Consider the following 20,985-nt stretch of genomic DNA (forward strand, 5'->3'; position numbering starts at 1 on the left):
ATCGATCCGGTCAGCACTCTCGGGTCCAGGCAGGCCTTGCATTGTTTTTACACATCCAGCGGTACTTGCGTCGGAAATCCAGCCGCACGATGATCCGAAAACCACGCAGCGCAGTTACGATCTCCCAGCCTCTGTCAGCAATGCTGGGCGTTGTTTTTCCTGGTCCATGCGTTGATTCTTCGGTCGCGTTTCCGGTGAGCGTTTATTTTCAGCCGCGGAGCCGGTGGCGCTTTGTTTCTTCAGCTGCAGATTGGAGTTGCGTCGATCTTTTCCCCGCACGGCACTCTGTGCGTGGATTTCCTCCTATTAGGCTGCCAGCTTCTCCCTTCAGGTTCCAAGGAACTGGATGGGCACCACAGGGCAGAGTAGGAGTCTCTCCAGAGACTCCAGGTGCTAGCAGAGAGAAGTCTTTGCTGTCCCTGAGACTTCAAACAACAGGAGGCAAGCTCTAAATCGAGCCCTTGGAGAGTTCAAGATGGAAGGCTCACAAAGTCCAGTCTTTGCCCTCTTACTCTGAAAGAAGCAGCAACTGCAGGATAGCTCCACAAAGCACAGTCACAGGCAGGGCAGCTCTTCTTCCTCAGCTCTTCAGCTCTTCTCCGGGCAGAGGTTCCTCTTGGTTTCCAGAAGTGTTCTAAAGTCTGTGGTTTTAGGTGCCCTTCTTATAACCAATTTCTCCTTTGAAGTAGGCCTACTTCAAAGCAAAGTCTCTTCTGATTGTGAAATCCTGCCTTGCCCAGGCCAGGCCCCAGACACTCACGAGGGGTTGGAGACTGCATTGTGTGAGGGCAGGCACAACCCTTTCAGGTGTGAGTGACCACTCCTCACCTCCCTCCTTGCACAGATTGCTCATCGGGATATGCGGGCTACACCCCAGCTCCCTTTGTGTCACTGTCTAGTGTGAGGTGCAACTAGCCCAACTGTCAAACTGACCAAGACAGGGAATCCACAAACAGGCAGAGTCACAGAAATGGGATAAGCAAGAAAATGCCCACTTTCTAAAAGTGGCATTTTCAAACACACAATCTTAAAATCAACTTTACTAAAAGATGTATTTTTAAATTGTGAGCTCAGAGACCCCAAACTCCACATGTCTATCCGCTCCCAAAGGGAATCTACACTTTAATCAGATTTAAAGGTAGCCCCCATGTTAACCTATGAGAGGGACAGGCCTTGCAACAGTTAAAAAACGAATTTAGCAATATTTCACTTCAGGACATATAAAACACATTACTATATGTCCTACCTTAACCATACACTGCACCCTGCCTTTGGGGCTACCTAGGGCTACCTTAAGGGGTGCCTGACATGTAAGAAAAGGGAAGGTTTAGGTCTGGCAAGTGAGTACACTTGCCAAGTCGAATTTACAGTTAAAACTGCACACACAGACACTGCAATGGCAGGTCTGAGACACGATTACAGAGCTACTTGTGTGGGTGGCACGACCAGTGCTGCAGGCCCACTGGTAGCATTTGATTTACAAGCCCTGGGCACCTCTAGTGCACTGTACTAGAGACTTACTAATAAATCAAATATGCCAATCAAGGATAAGCCAATTACATACACATTTTGTAATGGAGCACTTGCACTTTAGCACTGATTAGCAGTGGTAAAGTGCCCAGAGTAAAAAAAACAGCAAAATCAGAGTCCAGCACACATCAACAACCTGGGAAATAGAGGCAAAAAGTTAAGGGAGACCATGCCAAGGATGAAAAGTCTAACATAAGTATTCACCAAAACTATAACTAGAAACTCCGCTAAGTTACATCCTAGACAGACAAAAGTAACATTGAGTGAGACCAGCTATGGTGCTGCCGAAATATTGGTTTGCGCAAAACAGAGACAATAGTTGCTTGGGTTTTACTCTTGTTGGAGCCACATAGCCCTTGCAAATCAGCAAAACTAGCGCCAAGGGAAGCAAAAGAAGCCTTTAACTCGTTATGATTAAGTATACAGACTAAAAAGATTCTGGAAAGAAATATGATTAAAAATATGTTGAAATAATTCTGAAGAGGCTGAAGGTCTTATTTTAACGTTAAACTGGCAGCTATGTGGCACGGATCATTTCTGTTGAAAAGGGAAAGAGGGCCTGGGGGAGGGATGCGGGACAGCAACAATCGCAAAAATGTAAGTACGTGTGTGGGGGGGGAAACATGCCGTCAGCTGAGTGCATACACTGAGACATACCAAACGCAACGCAAACATGTAAATACCATGTGTGGGGAGAAAATAAAAATGCCGTCAGCTGAGCGCATTTAGAATGAACACAACACAAGCTATTCCCGCCCGGCTGGCGGGGTGGCTGACTGTTGCCCTCACCCTCGGGGATCACCAGGGGGAAATTAAGTACCCCTCCAGCACACGGGGGAGGAGGGCGCAAAAAACAATCCAGCCTTCACCCAAGAATCATTACCAATCAGCGCAGCTCCGATATGAAGGCACAGGCAAACATGAGTGTTTTTTAAGAACATGGGAAAAACAAGGTCAATGGAAGGAGTGGATTGACACGGGGAGGGGAGATCAACACGGGGAGGTTATGTATCTCTGCAAGCACGCGGGGGAGAAGGGTGCAGCAGGGGTCTAAGTTGCATTAAAACAAAAAATAACACAATCTCAAAAGAAACAAGGTATAGCACCCAACAACTTGTGCATTCAGAAAAAAAAGAAGTCTCTGAAAATGAACGGATCAAGATAAAAGCAGAATGATAGAGAAATTAGCCGCTGCCCCATGGGCTAAAACAAAAGACGATAGGGAGAAACAAAGAAGGGACATTAACCAATTACAGACCAGGATCCGTAAGGGAGAAGCATAATAACCAATAAAAGTCAATGGCTCACCAGCTGCATACAACAGATCGACAGACAGTGCAAGCTCGACCTAAATTTTATTTAAAAGTCATGAGCTCCTTCAATTAATGTTCCTACAATATGGCTTTTAACCCCTTCGCTGCCAGGCCTTTTCACCATCCTGTGCCAGGCCTTTTTTTGCCTATTTGGGGCAGTTCGCGCTTAGGCCCTCATAACTTTTTGTCCACATAAGCTAACCAAGCCAAATTTACGTACTTTTTTTCCAACATCCTAGGGATTCCCCTGAAGGAGGCCAAGAAATTAGCCAAAATACAGTGAAAATTTCGTTTTTTTCAAAAAAATTGGAAAAAGTGGCTGCAGAAGAAGGCTTATGGTTTTTCCCCTGAAAATGGCATCAACAAAGGGTTTGCGGTGCTAAACTCAGCAGCTTCCCAGCTTTCAGGAACAGGCAGACTTGAATCAGAAAACCCAATTTTTCAACACAATTTTGGCATTTTACTGGGACATACCCCATTTTTGCAATTTTTTGTGCTTTCAGCCTCCTTCCAGTCAGTGACAGAAATGGGCATGAAACCAATGCTGGATCCCAGAAACCTAAACATTTCTGAAAAGTAGAAAAAATTCTGAATTCAGCAAGGGGTCATTTGTGTAGATCCTACAAGGGTTTCCTACAGAAAATAACAACTGAAAAAGAAAAATATTGAAATTGAGGTGAAAAAAACATCAATTTTTCTCTACGTTTTACTCTGTAACTTTTCCCTGCAATGTGGGATTATCGAAAGCAATATACCGTTACGTCTGTTGGACTCCTCTGGTTGCGGGGATATATAGGGCTTGTAGGTTCATCAAGAACCAGAGGAACCCAGAGCCAATAAATGAGCTTCACCCTGCAGTGTGTTTTCATTCTATACCAGGTATACAGCAATTTATTTGCTGAAATATAAAGAGTAAAAAATAGCTATCAAGAAAACCTTTGTTTTTCCAAAAAGGGCACAAGATAAGGTGTTGAGGAGCAGTGGTATTTTGCACATCTCTGAATTACGGGGTGACCATACTAGCATGTGAATTACAGGGCATTTCTCAAATAGATGTCTTTTTTACACACTCCCCTATATTTGGAATGAAAAAATGTAGAGAAAGACAAGGGGCAATAACACTTGTTTGCTAATCTATGTTCCCCAAGTCTCCCGATAAAAATTATACCTCACTTGTGTGGGTAGGCCTAGCGCCCGCGACAGGAAACGCCCCAAAGCGCAACGTGGACACATCCAATTTTTTTAAAGAAAACAGGGGTGTTTTTTGCAAAGTGCCTACCTGTAGATTTTGGCCTCTAGCTCAGCCGGCACCTAGGGAAACCTACCAAACCTGTGCATTTCTGAAAACTAAAGACCTAGGGGAATCCAAGATGGGGTGACTTGTGGGGCTCGGACCAGGTTCTGTTACCCAGAATCCTTTGCAAACCTCAAAATTTGGCTAAAAAAACACATGTTCCTCACATTTCTGTGGCAGAAAGTTCTGGAATCTGAGAGGAGCCACAAATTTCCTTCCACCCAGCATTCCCCCAAGTCTCCCGATAAAAATGATACCTCACTTGTGTGGGTAGGCCTAGCGCCCGCGACAGGAAACACCCCAAAGCGCAACGTGGACACATCCAAATTTTTGAAAGAAAACAGAGGTGTTTTTTGCAAAGTGCCTACCTGTAGATTTTGGCCTCTAGCTCAGCCGGCACCTAGGGAAACCTACCAAACCTGTGCATTTCTGAAAACTAGAGACCTAGGGGAATCCAAGATGGGGTGACTTGTGGGGCTCGGACCAGGTTCTGTTACCCAGAATCCTTTGCAAACCTCAAAATTTGGCTGAAAAAAACACATGTTCCTCACATTTCTGTAGCAGAAAGTTCTGGAATCTGAGAGGAGCCACAAATTTCCTTCCACCCAGCGTTCCCCCAAGTCTCCCGATAAAAATGATACCTCACTTGTGTGGGTAGGCCTAGCGCCCGCGACAGGAAACGCCCCAAAGCGCAACGTGGACACATCCAATTTTTAGAAAGAAAACAGAGGTGTTTTTTGCGAAGTGCCTACCTGTAGATTTTGGCCTCTAGCTCAGCCGGCACCTAGGCAAACCTACCAAACCTGTGCATTTCTGAAAACTAGAGACCTAGGGGAATCCAAGATGGGGTGACTTGTGGTGCTAGGACCAGGTTCTGTTACCTAGAATCCTTTGCAAACCTCAAAATGTGGCTAAAAAAACACATGTTCCTCACATTTCTGTGGCAGAAAGTTCTGGAATCTGAGAGGAGCCACAAATTTCCTTCCACCCAGCGTTCCCCCAAGTCTCCAGATAAAAATTATACCTCACTTGTGTGGGTAGGCCTAGCGCCCGCGACAGGAAATGCCCCAAAGCGCAAAGTGGACACATCCAATTTTTTGAAAGAAAACAGAGGTGATTTTTGCAAAGTGCCTACCTGTAGATTTTGGCCTCTAGCTCAGCCGGCACCTAGGCAAACCTACCAAACCTGTGCATTTCTGAAAACTAGAGACCTAGGGGAATCCAAGATGGGATGACTTGTGGGGCTTGACCAGGTTCTGTTACCCAGAATGCTTTGCAAACCTCAAAATTTGGCTAAAACAACACAAATCTGAGAGGAGCCACAAATTTCCTTCCACCCAGCGTTCCCCCAAGTCTCCCGATAAAAATGATACCTCACTTGTGTGGGTAGGACTAGCGCCCACGAAAGGAAATGGCCCAAAACACAACGTGGACACATCACATTTTTTCATAGAAAACAGTGCCTACCTGTGGATTTTGGCCTGTAGCACAGCCGGCACCTGTGGAAACCTAGCAAACCAGCGCATTTTTTAAAACTAGAAACCCAGGGGAATCCAAGATGGGGTGACTTGCGGGGCTCTGACCAGGTTATGTTACCCAGAATCCTTTGCAAACATCAAAATTTGGCCAAAAAAACACTTTTTCCTCTCATTTCGGTGACAGAAAGTTCTGGAATCTGAGAGGAGCCACAAATTTCCTTCCACCCAGCGTTCCCCTAAGTCTCTCGATAAAAATGGTACCTCACTTCTGTGGGTAGGCCTAGCGCCCACGAAAGGAAATGGCCCAAAACACAACGTGGACACAACATATTTTTTCACAGAAAACAGAGGTGTTTTTTGCAAAGTGCCTACCTGTGGAGTTTGGCCTCTAGCTCAGCCGGCCCCGGGGGGGGGGGGGGGGGGGGGGGGCAGAAATGCTCTAAAATAAATTTGACCCCCCCAACCCCCCCCTGCCCGGGAGCGACCCTTGCCTATGGGGTCGCTCCCCCTGCGTGACATTGGCGCCAAAAAACAAATCCCCGGTGCCTAGTGGTTTCTGTCCCCTTGGGGGCAGATTGACCTAAAATCGACCAATCTGCCACCAAGGGGGGCAGAAATGGTCTAAATACAATTTGCCCCCCAGGGGAGCGACCCTTGCCTGATGGGTCGCTCCCCATCTCTAAAAAAACAAACAAAAAAAAAAAACACAAAAAAAAATTTGCCCTGGCGCCTAGAGGTTTCTGCCCCCAGGGGGGGGCGAAATGGCCTAAAATAAATTTGCCCCCCCCCAATCCTCCCCCCCCTCCGGGAGTGACACTTGCCTACGGGGTCGCTCCCCCTGCGTGACATTGGCGCCAAAAAACAAATCCCCGGTGCCTAGTGGTTTCTGCCCCCTTGGGGGCAGATTGACCTAAAATCGGCCAATCTGACCCCAGGGGGGCAGAAATGGTCTAAATACAATTTTCCCCCCAGGGGAGCGACCCTTGCCTGATGGGTCGCTCCCCACCTAAAAAAAAACAAAAAAACGTTTAAAAAAAAAAAAAAAAAAAAAGATCCCTGGTGCCTAGAGGTTTCTGCCCCCCCTGGGGACAGATCGGCCTAATAATAGGCCGATCTGCCTCCAGGGGGGGCAGAAAAGGCCTTCCCGAAAAAATGCCCCCCCTGGGAGCGACCCTTGCCCAAGGGGTCGCTCCCTTATGACAATTTCAGAAAAAAAATCAAAAATCCCTGGTGTCTAGTGGGGTTTCAAAAGCCGGATTGCAAGCAATCCAGCTTTTGAAACCCTGGGAGAGACTTCAAAGGGAAGGAAATACATTTCCTTCCCTTTGAAGCCCCTCCGGGCCTCCCCCAGTGATTGAAAGAGAAATGCTTTGCATTTCTCTTTCAATCGCGCTGGAAGCTGAGCTTCCAGCGCGATGGGAGAGGCCCCTGTGACAAATCAGCGCGCGCTCGCGCGCTGACGTCACAAGGGGGGTGGGGGGAGGCGGGGTGGAAGGGGAAGGCTTCCCCTTCCATCCCCGCCTTGGGGGGAGGGGGGTGCACGGGGGGGCGCGCTAGCGCTCCCCCAAGTTCCCCTGTGCCTTGGACGAGGTGACCTCGTCCAAGGCACAGGGGAACTGTAGCCTTGGACGAGGTCACCTCGTCCAAGGCACAGAAGTGGTTAAAACAGGAATGAGATATTTGAAACACACACCCGCTGCACAAAATGGTGGTCGCAGCATGGCTAGCAAACAAAGAGGCTTAAAGATAAAATGGCAACCACACACACACACACAGACTGCACAAAGGGTTGCTGCTGCATGACCTGCAAAGGAGGCATGGAGGGCAATGAAAAAGTGGTGACCTATAAAAAAACACACACTGGCTACACAAACTGGGCACTGTCGCATGGTCAGCAAAAAGGAGACATGGGAAACAAAGAACATGGTTACCCTACCCAACTCCCCTCCGCCTAAACAAATCGTGTTCACATTGTAGTAAAAGGATTGTGCATATATATATATATTATTTACACAATATGTCTGGGCCTACACATGGGACTGCCCTTTACCCAGTAAATTAGCAATGTTATGAAAGAAAATTAAATACAATTTTAAAATTCCCCAAATACAAACAGCCCAAGTCAATGTCAATTTCAAAATCTGTTAGCAGAAAATACAGTGAAACACAATCCCAACAAAGGCACACATACACAATCTCACAGAAAATGGTGGGCAGGCACATGAGGAAGAAGGGAGCTGAGAACAAAAGAACATGTCAGGATACATGGATCTGGACTCCAGGAGCCACCTCATCCCTCCCACCAACGGGCAGATGCAGACAAAATATAACCTACATTTTGCATTTAATACAAAGTCATCAACAAGCTCTTAAAATGATTAAAAACATATAGCACAGAAGCAATAAGAATATGAAAAATACATTAAAATACATTAAAATACACCCAAGGTCTACTGCAGGGAAGACTAGGCCCCAAACAGTAAAACCACACAGTAACACAACTGTACAAAATTAAAGAAAAACTCACAAGAACATGGATATTATAACCCGGACCTCTACGAGCACAAGATTGTGCAAACATTATCCCGTAAGAACAATAATAGTCATGTCTCTCCTCTTTCAAGGGTGTGGATGCAGCAGAGATTGCTGACTAAAAGAGAGTGATGCTTTTCCTCCAAAATTCAAACACAAAAATGACCAACGGCTGAACAAAGTAGAAAGTGCTGGTTCAAAAAGTGTCCTGAAATTTGGCTCCTGGAGAAGCCATACTTATGCTTGGCACAAGCTAGTGGTTGGGGTGACTCTTGTCCTCTCCCTCAGGTATGGGTAAATGTTCCTAGGACCAACCCTACCCATTATGTCAGGGTACATTCAAGCTGATGAAAGTCTTGGGCCATACTAAACTTTGCCTCTGAGGGCTGGGTGAGTGTGTGTAATTATTCTTCTAGCTGGTCCCATTACCGATCTACAGTATTAGTACTTTACTGCGTACTCTGGTTTTCTACATAGGACACTAGGCCTGCCACACTGAAAAGAGTTTTTGGGTGCTAGTCACTGTAAATATATGTTAACATTAGATTTCTACATGTCCTACTTCGAAATACCATACACCCCACCTTCTGGGATACATGGCTTACATAGAGGAGACTTATTAACATTATTAACATCACAAGGAAGGCTTTTAGCTGTTAAAAAAGGGTTATTTTGACAATCGCTGTACAAGTTTTGCACTGTTACAGTCATGCTGCGATGGAAGGCATGAAGCTATGTATGCACTGCCACAATAGTGGATGGTACAATAGTTTTTGCTTTACACTAGTGCCATTTAACTGCCAGACCTTTAGGTACATTTTTGTACCATATACTAGGGTACATATAGGCATGTTAACTATACCAGTTGGGAGTATGTAAATCTGACCATGTTTAAAGGAAGATCACATACTACTCGTTAGCAATGGGTAAAGTGTATAGAGCTGTAAAGCCGTTAAAAATATAGGGTCCCGTAAAATGCGAAAAGATCTGTGCTTACAACACAGAAAGGTGGATTTTCTACATATGTGATGCAACAAAAGCACAAGGAAATTTTGTGCAGCATTCAAGGAATCTCCGCTTCGGGTTGTCTTTGATTTTCACAGGAATATGTAGTGCACATATGTGATCTTGAATAATTATGAATGGGCTCTGGATGTCTGTATGCATTGGATGGATGTTTAGCAGCTCACTGGGGATACCTAGCTTTGAGTATGGTATATGACGAAAGTGCTAACTCCTGATGAAGGCTATATAGCAGAAATGGTGTATCTACACAACAATATTTAGAACTATATTGATAACATTAGGTTGTGAAAGAGTAATCCAAAATTATAACTAGGCCAGGGGCCAAATTAAAATTATGCTGCCATAAATCACTTAATTTAAATTGATTTTGGAATTATGGTTGTTACACAAAATTCCCTGAATCATGCTGTCACCTCACATCATGTAATTACACAACCTTTAACACAAAATTATAGTACGGTAGCACAGAAACATCACAAACCTCCAGAATGCAAGTGGCTCCTTTTCCTACAGCAATTGTGGTTTTCACTCTATACAAATGCAATCTTATATTAAAACTTAACACGAGGACTCATTTCTTTCTAAAATATGGTGCTACATCACAAATATGTAGTACCATGTAACTATACGTAATTTCACATAATTACAGAAAAGCAAGTTATGCACATTTCCTATACCCCTAACTATAAGTATGGAAATTTGAATAATGGTTTACAAGAAGCCTTTATTGCCCAAGTAATATGGCAAAAATATTGGTGACTTGACATTTGGTAAAAATTGATAAGTAATTTTGAGGGCACTAAGGTAGGCAACTCCTTCTTAGACAGTTTATGTATTTATGGCGACGAAGTCGTGCAAAAAGCAGTACAGATTATATGATGTAAAATGTTTTTATAGAAATCCCAAAAAATATATTTTCAAAATAATAAAGTTGTTTCACTAATAAATTGTGTATTGATTAATGTATAAGGATCATTACCTGGAATATTGTGGTGGAAAAAAATGCATTTTTTGTATTGTTGTTTGTCTTGTGTGAGTTTCCTTCCTAATACTTATTAAGGGTATCTCCTTGTGCATAATATTCTAAGATGGCCATTTAAACAATAATTTCTTGTTTCACACAGTGAGGAATGCCGTTAAGCACTGTCAGGGGCTGGGCAATGTAATGACCCTCCTGGTGATTACATGAAGTTAATTACATCAGCGAGTCCCATACTTCAAAGCAATTTTCTCAGCAGGGGAATTTGTGTGTGGCACCTCCCTACTAGAGCTCCAGAAGCACATTGCACTCCAATGTGGCACACAGACTTTAGAGCTAGGGAAGTTCCCTTCATGTGCATTGCCAAGGGTCCTGGCAATGTATTTACCTTAATGCAGATAGCATTAAGGGCCAGATTTATGGAGCCCTTGCACTGGCCCAGCGCCACATTAGTGTCATTTGTTTTACACTAATGTGACGTTGGAAAGGGGAAAACACTGCAGCATATTTACAAAGTGGCACAATGCTTGCATTGCGCCACTTTTTAACCCCTTGCGCCACATTATGCCTGCGCCAGGAATAATGTATGCAAGGGGGGCATTCCAGCGTTAGGGGGGGGCATAAAAATGGCGCAAAGGAATCTATGAGATTCCTTTGCACCATTTGTATTGGCATTTGTTAACGCCTGCTAAGTGCAGGTGTAAAAAGTTAAAGAGAGGCTCCCATTAATTACACTGGGCCTCTGGATGTTTTGCAGGATTATCGTCAACATTTTTTACAGTAATCCTGCAAAGCGCCAAACTAGCATAAAAAATGATGACGCTAGTCATCCTAACTACCGCCATGGTGCACCGTGTTGTAAATACGGCGCTACCATGGTGGCGTTAGGGGGAGCGCAAGAAAAGTGGCGCTGCACTAGGTGCAGCGGCACTTTTCTTAAATCTGCCCCTAACTTCTATACATTTATCGGCCCCCCACACTGCATCTAAAAAAACAATTGTACATTTGTCTTTGTTTCTGCCCACAGAGCAGCGGATAAGCCTCAATTCCAATCGGCAGATCGAAAAACAGAGGAAATTTCTGAGTTTTGCTTATAGCACTTCAATTTGCCCAGGACTAGTTATATCTGATAAACATAGATTACACTCAGGTGCCCCCCAGGCTCATGGATCATTAACGCAGCAGCTGCAACAGAACATAAATAGGGTTTTGAGATCCCTGATCACCTTCGCTAGTTCCCATTCCCTGTTGTCCTCAATCTCCTAATAGCAGATTGGAGGCTTTTTAGAGACTAGGTTGCAACCCTCAAGTGAATAATTTATTTTGTATATAGTCCGGCGTACCACACACATCCCATTCTTAAGCAATGCAAATGATGTGTGATACTGACCTTAGGACGATGGAAGGCTGAGCTGGCCTGATTGGGATTTTTACTCAAGAGTATGAACATGAGTGTGCGAAATTTACATAACTTGCTTTCATGTAAATCTATGAAATTACGCAAATTTACATATAATAAAATTAAATGCAAATCCATCATCTAGGGCCACATATACATAGGTTTCATTTTGTGAGTTCCTAATAGCGAATCTTTGTGATTCGCTATTAGGAAATCGCAAACAACTATGTACTAATGTGTCCTTGACGCATTTAGGGGCATATTTATGAAAAGTGGAGCTGCACATAGTGCAGCGCCACTTTTCTTGCACCCCTTAGCACCTCCTAACGCCACCATGTGTGCACCGTATTTAATATATGGTGCACCATGGCGGTAGTTAGAGAACCAGCATCAGAATTTTTGATGCTAGTTCAGCGCTTTGCAGGATTAATGTCAAAAATGTTTATGCTAATCCTGCAAAGCACTCAGATGCCCATTGTAATCAATGGGAGGTTCCTCTTATCGCCTGCTCATTGCAGGCATTAAAAGCGCCATTTCTGTGCACCATTTTTTGGCCCACTAATGGGGGAATGCCCTCTTTGCATACATAATGCCTGGTGAAGGCATAATGGAGCGCAGAGGGTTACAAAGTAGCGTAATGCATGCATTGCGCCACTTTGTAACTATGGTGCTGCATTTTTGGCCATCTAACGCCACATTAGTGAAAAAAAATGACGCTAATGTATTGTTAGAATGGAGCGAGGCCCTCCTAAATCTGGGCCTTAGTGATTCCTAATGGGGTCGCAATTGACATACCTCATTAATATTCATGAGGTAGGTCCCAACTAAAAACACTGGGATGGTGCCCTGCTGGGACAGTAGACCACCATGCCTGTGTTTGCTTTTAAATAAAGCAACTTTTTTTTGCGTTTCAAAAAGAAATATGAAAGGTTTTAGTTTCTTTAAGAGTAGCCAGTGTTTCGTGGAACCACTGCCTGCCCTTAAAAAACGTTTTTACATGCATTTACAAAAGGGAAGGGGTCCCTTGAGGACCCCTTCCCGTTTGCGAATAGGTTATCATCAAATTGAATTTGATGATAAAAAGCAAACGTTTTACAACCGCATTTTAGTCGCAAAACATTCATATATACCACTGCGAGTCGCTATTTGGAAGGGACTCCCTTAACAGGCCCCTTCCTAATACTGAATCCTTAACCTTTTTTGTGATTTAGTAATAGGTTACTGAATCGTAAAATAGGTTTTGTTGAAATGCTTTTTTCAAGTTGCAAACGGGTCGATTCTGCAAATCTGCGAATTGGGGTATTTTGTGGCTAAACGATTGCCACCCCTGGAAGTTGATAAATTGATATCTGTGTGACTACTTTTAATGTAAAATAACAAGTTGAGTACTTTCAATTGAATGAATGAATGAATGGGAGACGCATGCTGATCCCAGAAAGAGTTGTGAGAGAAGCCACACTTTTGGGATCAGTATGCTTGTGTTACAGAACCCTGTCATGCCACATCTAAGATATTTTATGTTGTTTTATGTACCACAGTCTACATTTCCAGCTGGTGTTAGCATTCTAGAATTTCCTCTTCTTGTATCTCTCTGCTACACCATGCTAGAATTATGTTTAGCTTGTTTTAACTTGTTTAAGCGGTTAATGTTGTCAAGACTTACTGAAAGACTTACTGAAAGGCCTATAAATATTTTGTCACCTGGCAATTACCTTGACAATTACCTTGACAACTTCATTCTCATTTTGGAAGAAGTAATAAACAGCAAGAAAAAAAGAAAATGTGTAAAGACACAGAGAGGTAATTGCCACCTTGCAGTTAGAGCATAATGTGACATTTTCTGATGCATTGAAAAAATCAACCTCTTCGGTTTGCTGTTTTCTGTCCGGATTGTGGACTACTTTTTATCTTTTTTCGCAGCGCTATCTTGCTTGGAAGAAGTCGAGCGCTTTGCATGACATCGACCCTGTTACATAGTTACTTTTGCCGATAGGTTTTACTACGAGTGAACTGTAGCAGTGCGATCGCGCTCTTTTTTCCATTTAATGTGGCAAGAAAAGTCCGGTTGGGAGTTTACAACTGCTGATAGCTCTAACTCGGAGAAATGCGAAACTGTTGCATTACAAATGCTTGTTTTATAGCTGTGCAGATGTATCAGTAACCTATGCAGTGCGAAATGGACTATGGGTGCAGTTAAATAGGTCAGTGCATTTCCAACAAACACTGGCAAGGATAACCGGTGTGGCTATCATGTGCCAACTCCTACAAGCACAGGCATGCAGACATGAGCACAAAGTGTGACTGTGGAACCTGTTTCTTTCTGTGCTTCCTGCCTGTGTCCTCTGTTTTAGCTTGCAACCGTGTGCTACTGCTGTGTTTTTTACTCTCCAAGGTTTCAGAGCCTGTGCCGTGCAGCACTGCAAACCTGGCGGATAAGAAATAGACACAGGAGGCACAAAAAGACACAGATTGCACAGAGGTACAACACAAATAGTACATGCACATTTATGAAAACCTGAGTTTCCTGAGTTTCTCAATCTACTGTCTTTTCCAATGCTTGTTTCGATTTAAATTTTAACAATAAGTTTATTAGACAATATGATTTATCTACCAAACATTACAATGAGAACACACAACTATATATCTTAAAAAGTTAAATACAATAACCAGTGATCTTATCAAGCTGAACTTAAAGAACATAAATAGTTTCCCAGCCTGACTAAATACAGATACCTCTGTAAAAATCAATCTATCAATCGATGGATCGTATCACACCTCATACATACATCACAGGCATACTTTGCAGAATTTACATCAATCAAAATACAAAATGTTGCCTCATGACACCAAGTCTAAACAGTTATAAATCACCTGTTAATTGACTTGTCTAAGTACATGAAGGGCTCAGAATCCCCCCATGGCTTCCAAGGTAACAAAATATATTTTGTGTCAATTGGTAAAGAAGGAACACTTGCAGAGCTCTCAAAAACAGTTCTGTTAGGAAAAGGAGACCAATGGCTAATTGACCCATACTCACTTTAAAGATGCTATAATAACTGAATCTTGTCAAGGACACCACAAGTCTAGTATGAATGAGGAGGCTATGCCAATAGAGTAGGAAAGCTTCACATGGAAAGCTAAATCCAATCCAGGAAAACACCTAAAAGCCCATATGCTGCCTGGTAAAGTCCAATAGTATTATTCAGTTCCCTATGAATCGATTGGATCAATGATCCAGGGAGCGCGCTGAAAAGGTGTCCAGTTCAATGTGGCCCACAATGGCCACTTCAATCCAAAACATATTGTTCCACACCATAAAATACCCATGAAGCCATTTTCCCTAAATACATTGCGGGCAAAACTCATTAACCCCGCAATTGAAGACAAAATTTGCAGATTGACGGATAGAAAGTGATTTTTCCAAGTTAACTTGGGTGTAAGTGTTAGAACCAAAAATGCAGTGCCGGTTCCTCTGTGGCAGCGGAGGAGCGTCGCCCCACTTCACTGCTGTGCAGAAAACGCCATAAATAAAATGGTAATAAAATAGTTTTATTACCATTTTATTTTTGATGCTTTCTGCCAGCAAACAAAGTGCGAGGGCAGGGCCGACCAGTGCCTCACTGCTGCCAATCAGTGGCCCCTTTTGTTTGAAGTGAGCATGATGGTTTGGCCGGCTACCTTGCTACGGTCAAACCGACATGCACATTTCAAACCTCTCCAACTTGGCTGTCTTGAACAGCTGGGTTGGAAAGGCATTCAATGCCTTTTGGAGTGTGGAGCCGGCCCACTCCAGCCAATCAAGGCACTTTTTTCATGCAGCTTAGTACCATGAAAAAAGTGTCTTGATTGGATGAGGAGTTGACTGTGGGCTTTGTGCTCTGAGAACATGCTGTAGAATGAGGATGTGCTGAAGGACATAGAGTAAGATAAGTGTTTTAAAAAAAAATTATTTATATTGGTGTGCATGTTATGTGTGTATGTTATGTTATGTGTGTTTGGTGTCGTTTTTTGCGCCTTTCCAATTTATTTTGCTGCCAGCTGCCATTGCAAATATGTATATGTGTAAACACGTTCTAAGCTAGTACCATTCAATTTTCAAACAAACTCAGCCTTCTTCAGCGTTTGATTGACAACAAGCAGTGTCTTTGTTTTTTCCACATTTACAAAAGATGGTTTAACCATCCCCAACTGCATTCATTTTGTGCTTAAGCCCAACTGCATTCATTTTGTGCTTAAGCCCAATGGGGTGAAATAGAACAAAACTGAGTCATCCGCACAAAGGAAATAGGGTATGTGAGATCAATGCATTCTGTTTAATTAATCATGTTAGGGGAAGATTGATATGGTTCATAGAATACTCCATGGGTCTGTCTCGATGCAATTTGCAACAAGAGTCTGTGTAGAAAATCAAGTTTTAAAAATTGATTTGTAAAGTGTACCCTGCACTCTCTCTCCTCTACCGCTCATTGCATTGAAGTGTGGGTCAAATTTTTAAAACACCAGCGAGGCATACAAAAGACCTGTGCCTTCACAACTGAGTGACAATACAGATGTTCACAAAGACGGAATTCATAAGCTATATTGTAAGCGAGTTATTAATTCATCATCATAAACTTTATTTTGGCATATGCCATAAAAACAATATAAAGTCACATAAAAACATAAAACAGTACCTAAATATTATATGTTGAAACACTTAAAATCCACTTCCAGAGCAGAATTAATACACACAGACCCACTTTATCACAATAAAGCAACATTTTATAAGTGCATACTACCTAAAACCTATTTTATTGCATTCCTGTCAACTTTCCTCTATTCATAACCCCTTTGTATAACCATTCACATATACAGCAAAAAGCTGCAAACAGTAAAAACTAATCATTGTCTAACATCTCTTTTTAAAATAGAGAGGGCTACTTGGTGTTCCTTAACACCTAAAAGTCGGCAGGCAGGAACTATCGAGTTTCTCCTCCCCTTTAGATATACCGGACAGAAAAACAAAACAGAATGATCTTCTGTTTCCTTGCCAGCACCACAACAGGGACAGTCACTCCCACCTGAAGCCATCCTACAGCAGTGGCGTAGCGTGGGTTGTCAGCACCCGGGGCAAGGCAAGTAATTTGCGCCCCCTAACATGGGGCAAGGCAAGTAATTTGCACCCCCTAACCCGTGGATTTAGTCTCTTCCAAGATGTTGCGCCCGGTGCGGCCGCCCCCCCCCCTGCACCCCCATGCTACGCCACTGTCCTACAGGACCATTTGGCAGTAAAAGTTGCAATTGGTAGTGTACCATACCTAAACAGCAGGTATAACTTCCTTGCTGGGGTGATTCAACTGCATCTAAAAAGTCTTCTAAATTGAAGTTATCTTTCAATTGAAGGATGCGATCAGTCAAGATATCACCAGGAATAAGGCCACACGGTAAGACATGGTTTCAAAAATGTAAACGTGGACTCAACCCTGTGTAAATATGGCACAGAGAAGACAGACATAATTTAGCTGAATGTGTACAGCATTTAGCTGTTACACAAGAGTTAAAGCCAAAGCACGACACAATAAAAAACACACACCTAATTTTTTTAAAAATAGAAACATTTAAGAACAAAAGTATATTAAAATGTCAAAAGTGCAATAAACTTTTAACAAAGTAAGGAATACAGACACAATAAAATGTAAAGCGCAAATTCAAAGTTACTGGTTTGTGGTTGACCAGGACATAGGTGTGATTTTAGGCTGATCATGATGGAATGTGGGTCAGATGCACTGAACAGGTCTTCTTCTTCAAAGATTTTACCTCATGGTTTAGAATCTGAAATGGAAATTGTAATCCTTTAGTGTGACAAGGCTACATGCTAAATCTGATCAGGTCTTCTCAAAGCTGGATATCCGCTGGATGAGGTCCTGCTGAAGCTATTAGTTTTGGATGGAAAAACTCAGAGCAGGAGAATTTCACAGCGGAGTCCTCGTGTAAGAGGAAACGTTTATACCTTTGCCCAGAATAAAAGTTCTACCTTTAGACTTAGGGGCCTATTTATGAGAATGTGATGCAATGCAGCGCAGCAAGTCATCTTGCTGTGCTGTGCAGCGCTGCATCACAAGGAAAGGGCAGGAATGTGCTGTATCCTCTGTGGTTGCGCCCTTTTGGCAGCCCAGCGCCACTGCAGGCACCCTTGCACTATTGTGCAAGAAGGGACATCATTCTGCACAAAGACAATCCTAAGAGTCATATTCCTCTTTCTATGTGTCCTGCAAAATGCAGCACACATGGGAAGAGGAAGTAACAAGGAGAAATAAAGATATTTCATTTTGTTATGCCTCCCCGGAGAAGGTATATTTTTTGTGCATTCCCAAGTCACCACTTCTGGTAAATCTGTGAATGTATCGAAAACCTTGTGAGTTGTGTAGGAACACCCACACAATGCCCTTGGAGTGTCTTACTAGGGCAGAAAAAGGCAATGCAGCGATTTGCAGTGTGTTGTTTTACACCAGATTTAAGGAGCCACTCAGGGCTACCCAAATGGCCTAGCGTTGCTTCATAAATCACATGTAAGGTTTGTTCTGCACATGTATCACATTGCTTGGTGAATATGTGATGCAAACCAACTCATAAATATGCCTCTTCATCTCTTTTTTGAAGCTCAAAATCCTCCAGCAGGCAAGCCTGGAAGCTGCATTTGACTAAGGGCCTCATTACGAGTTCAGTAGATGGGATGACCCATCCGCCAAACATCCGAAGGGGAGGTTGCCGCCTTACTAGCTACCTCCCTGCCTAGCCCATTGCAACTTTCCAGTTGGGCTGATGGGTGGAAACCAAGGTTTCTGTCCCTCAGCCCAGCGGGAACGTGGTGGCAGTGGCAAGGCTGCCACCCGCAGATGGCACCAGCACCCTATCAGTGCTCACTGTCTTCACAGCACACAGTGAGCATTGCAAGGATGCTGGGTAGGGGGACCGTTTCACTGCCCATGCCAAGTGCATGAGCAGTGCAGGGGCCCCCCTGTGTTGTACCTGCATCTGTACTCCGCCAGCCTTTTCATGGCCGTGATACTGCCATGAAAAGGCTGGTGGAGAACCGGGTCATAATCAGCAGCCCTGCCGGATTTGAAATCCTCCTCCATGTCAGCCCAGATGGCGGTAGGTTGGCGGGGCTGTCCGCCCACCTCTTAATGTGGCAGTAAGCCCTCCACAAATGCGGTGGTCCGACAGCCAACGTGAACACTCGTAATCAGGCCCTCAGTCTTCTCAAGTCAAAATCCTTTGCCGCTAAGTCCCCCTGATGCTCTGGGAAGCTTGGTAGTCCCAAAAAAGTTTGTAAATATCAACTTTTCTGAATTTCTGGGGCATCTCCTCTTGGTCACTTCTAGGGCTCCCAATTGTGTGAATAAAGCATTCTTGTTTTGCACTACATGATTGGATGTTTTGTATTTTGTATTTTTCATATTTTCATGATAGGCAAGCAACAAGATTGAACAAGTTACAGCTTCTAGTATAATAAACATGCAAAACTGTGCTTTGTTAATAACTGTACATACTTGGTCTTCTCACTACCAATACTATGATTTGTAAGCAAGATGTCTAGAAAAAAACGTTAATAAATATTAGACACAATGTTATTATGCATTTGTATACCATACTTAACCTACTATTGTGAACCTACAATACCTATCAACCATATCTACTTTACCATATCAACCTGCCTACCCTATTTAACCCTCATATCTTACCTATCCACTAAATCCAACCTATCAAACTGACCTATCTACTTTATGTATGAAGCCTACCTACAATACCTACCTTCCAACCCTAGATGTACTTGGCTATCATAACTACTGTACACATCAGCCATACTTTCTATATTTATTCTACCTTATCTACTCTGGCATAACTAACTTACTTTACTTGCTCATCATATATACCCTATCAAATCTAACCTAGCTATCATACCTACTCTAACATATCTGGCCCATCATACCTACCTACTATTCCAACCAAACCCTCCTCCCATACCGACTTACCTACTATACATAACCTACTGTATGCCCCTTCCATACCAAAACTATCATAACATACTTACCTACCATACCTAACCTGCCATAACTATCATACTCTACCGAAGATACCATATCTAACTAACCATACCAACCTACCATATGTGCTATACCTTACCTACATATCATACCTACATTACATTACCTATAATCTAATATACATAGAAAAGTGGGAAAAAACGTTTTAATTGTTACATTACTTAACTCTTAATAATAAACCCACATTATATATGTTTATCACAAAATATATATTTTAACATTTTGGTGTACCTCATTATTGTAGCAATCGCTTTGAAAAATGTGTAGTATTTGTAGGAAATGTAAGAAGCTGTCTATATTTTATAACAAGATAAGAAGAACCTCCATATGTACCTTGTAGTAGATGTAAATTACATACAACATATGTAGGCTGTTTCCTGGAATTCTTTTGTGGGAACAGAGGCAATTTGATTGTTTTGTAGTTGAAATATATTCAAAACAATTACATAAACTCTTTGCAATTGTGTAAATTGAACCTGTGTGAAACATAAATAACATAGGTTTATTACCGAGATCAAGAAATCTATTATAGGTGAAATATAGTTGAAATCTAATCACTCTAACTGAATGAAGAAGCGTAGAACAGTAAATAAATGGTGAGTAACTATGTGACCTTCAGGCTTGTAGAAAAAGAAAGCCACCCAGACTTCAGTGTGGATGAACCATTGGTGGGATTCTCTTTTGTGACTATGAGAGAGATTGACCATGGTGTCTCCATACTGCTTATGGAACCATAAATGTATTAGATGTAGTGGGACATACCACACACAGTATATATTGCTATTTTTTTTATTGCAAACTCAGTTATACTGTATCAAGGTACTGTACACAAATGTGTAAAAAAGATATAGAATTGTGTATAGTAATTTGGGAGTAAACCCAGGTTGGGTCGAAGGTGGGTACTCAGAAGCAGTTCCGCATAAAGCAAAAGGTTTATCTTTGGAGAAAAAGGCCTTCGTTAGCATTATCGCATGGATGTTATTCTGCCAGGAAACCCACCTAATATCTGCACACATCATGGGGGAGAGAATGTGTGTGTGTGTGTGTGTGTGTGTGTACATGCAAGTGTCCAGTCACTCATGCCATACAAAGGAGTTAATTGATAAGCACAATAAAACTGTACAAGAGAATGTGGCACATGTTTCTCCCATGTCTTCCAGTTTGTTACAGGAACTGAGAAAAAGGGGTTTAATTTTAAATCACTGGAGCTGAGCTGTGAGCACTCTGAGAGTGTCATGATCCCAAATAAGCTTAGAGAGGAATGTAGAGGTGAGCTGGCTGTACAGGCTGTAATAAAAGGAAATAAAATCATACTACAAAATTCCTTAATACACTTCCACTGCAGGA

The sequence above is a fragment of the Pleurodeles waltl genome, chromosome 1_2, assembly GCF_031143425.1.
Source record: "Pleurodeles waltl isolate 20211129_DDA chromosome 1_2, aPleWal1.hap1.20221129, whole genome shotgun sequence".
NCBI lineage: Eukaryota > Metazoa > Chordata > Amphibia > Caudata > Salamandridae > Pleurodeles > Pleurodeles waltl.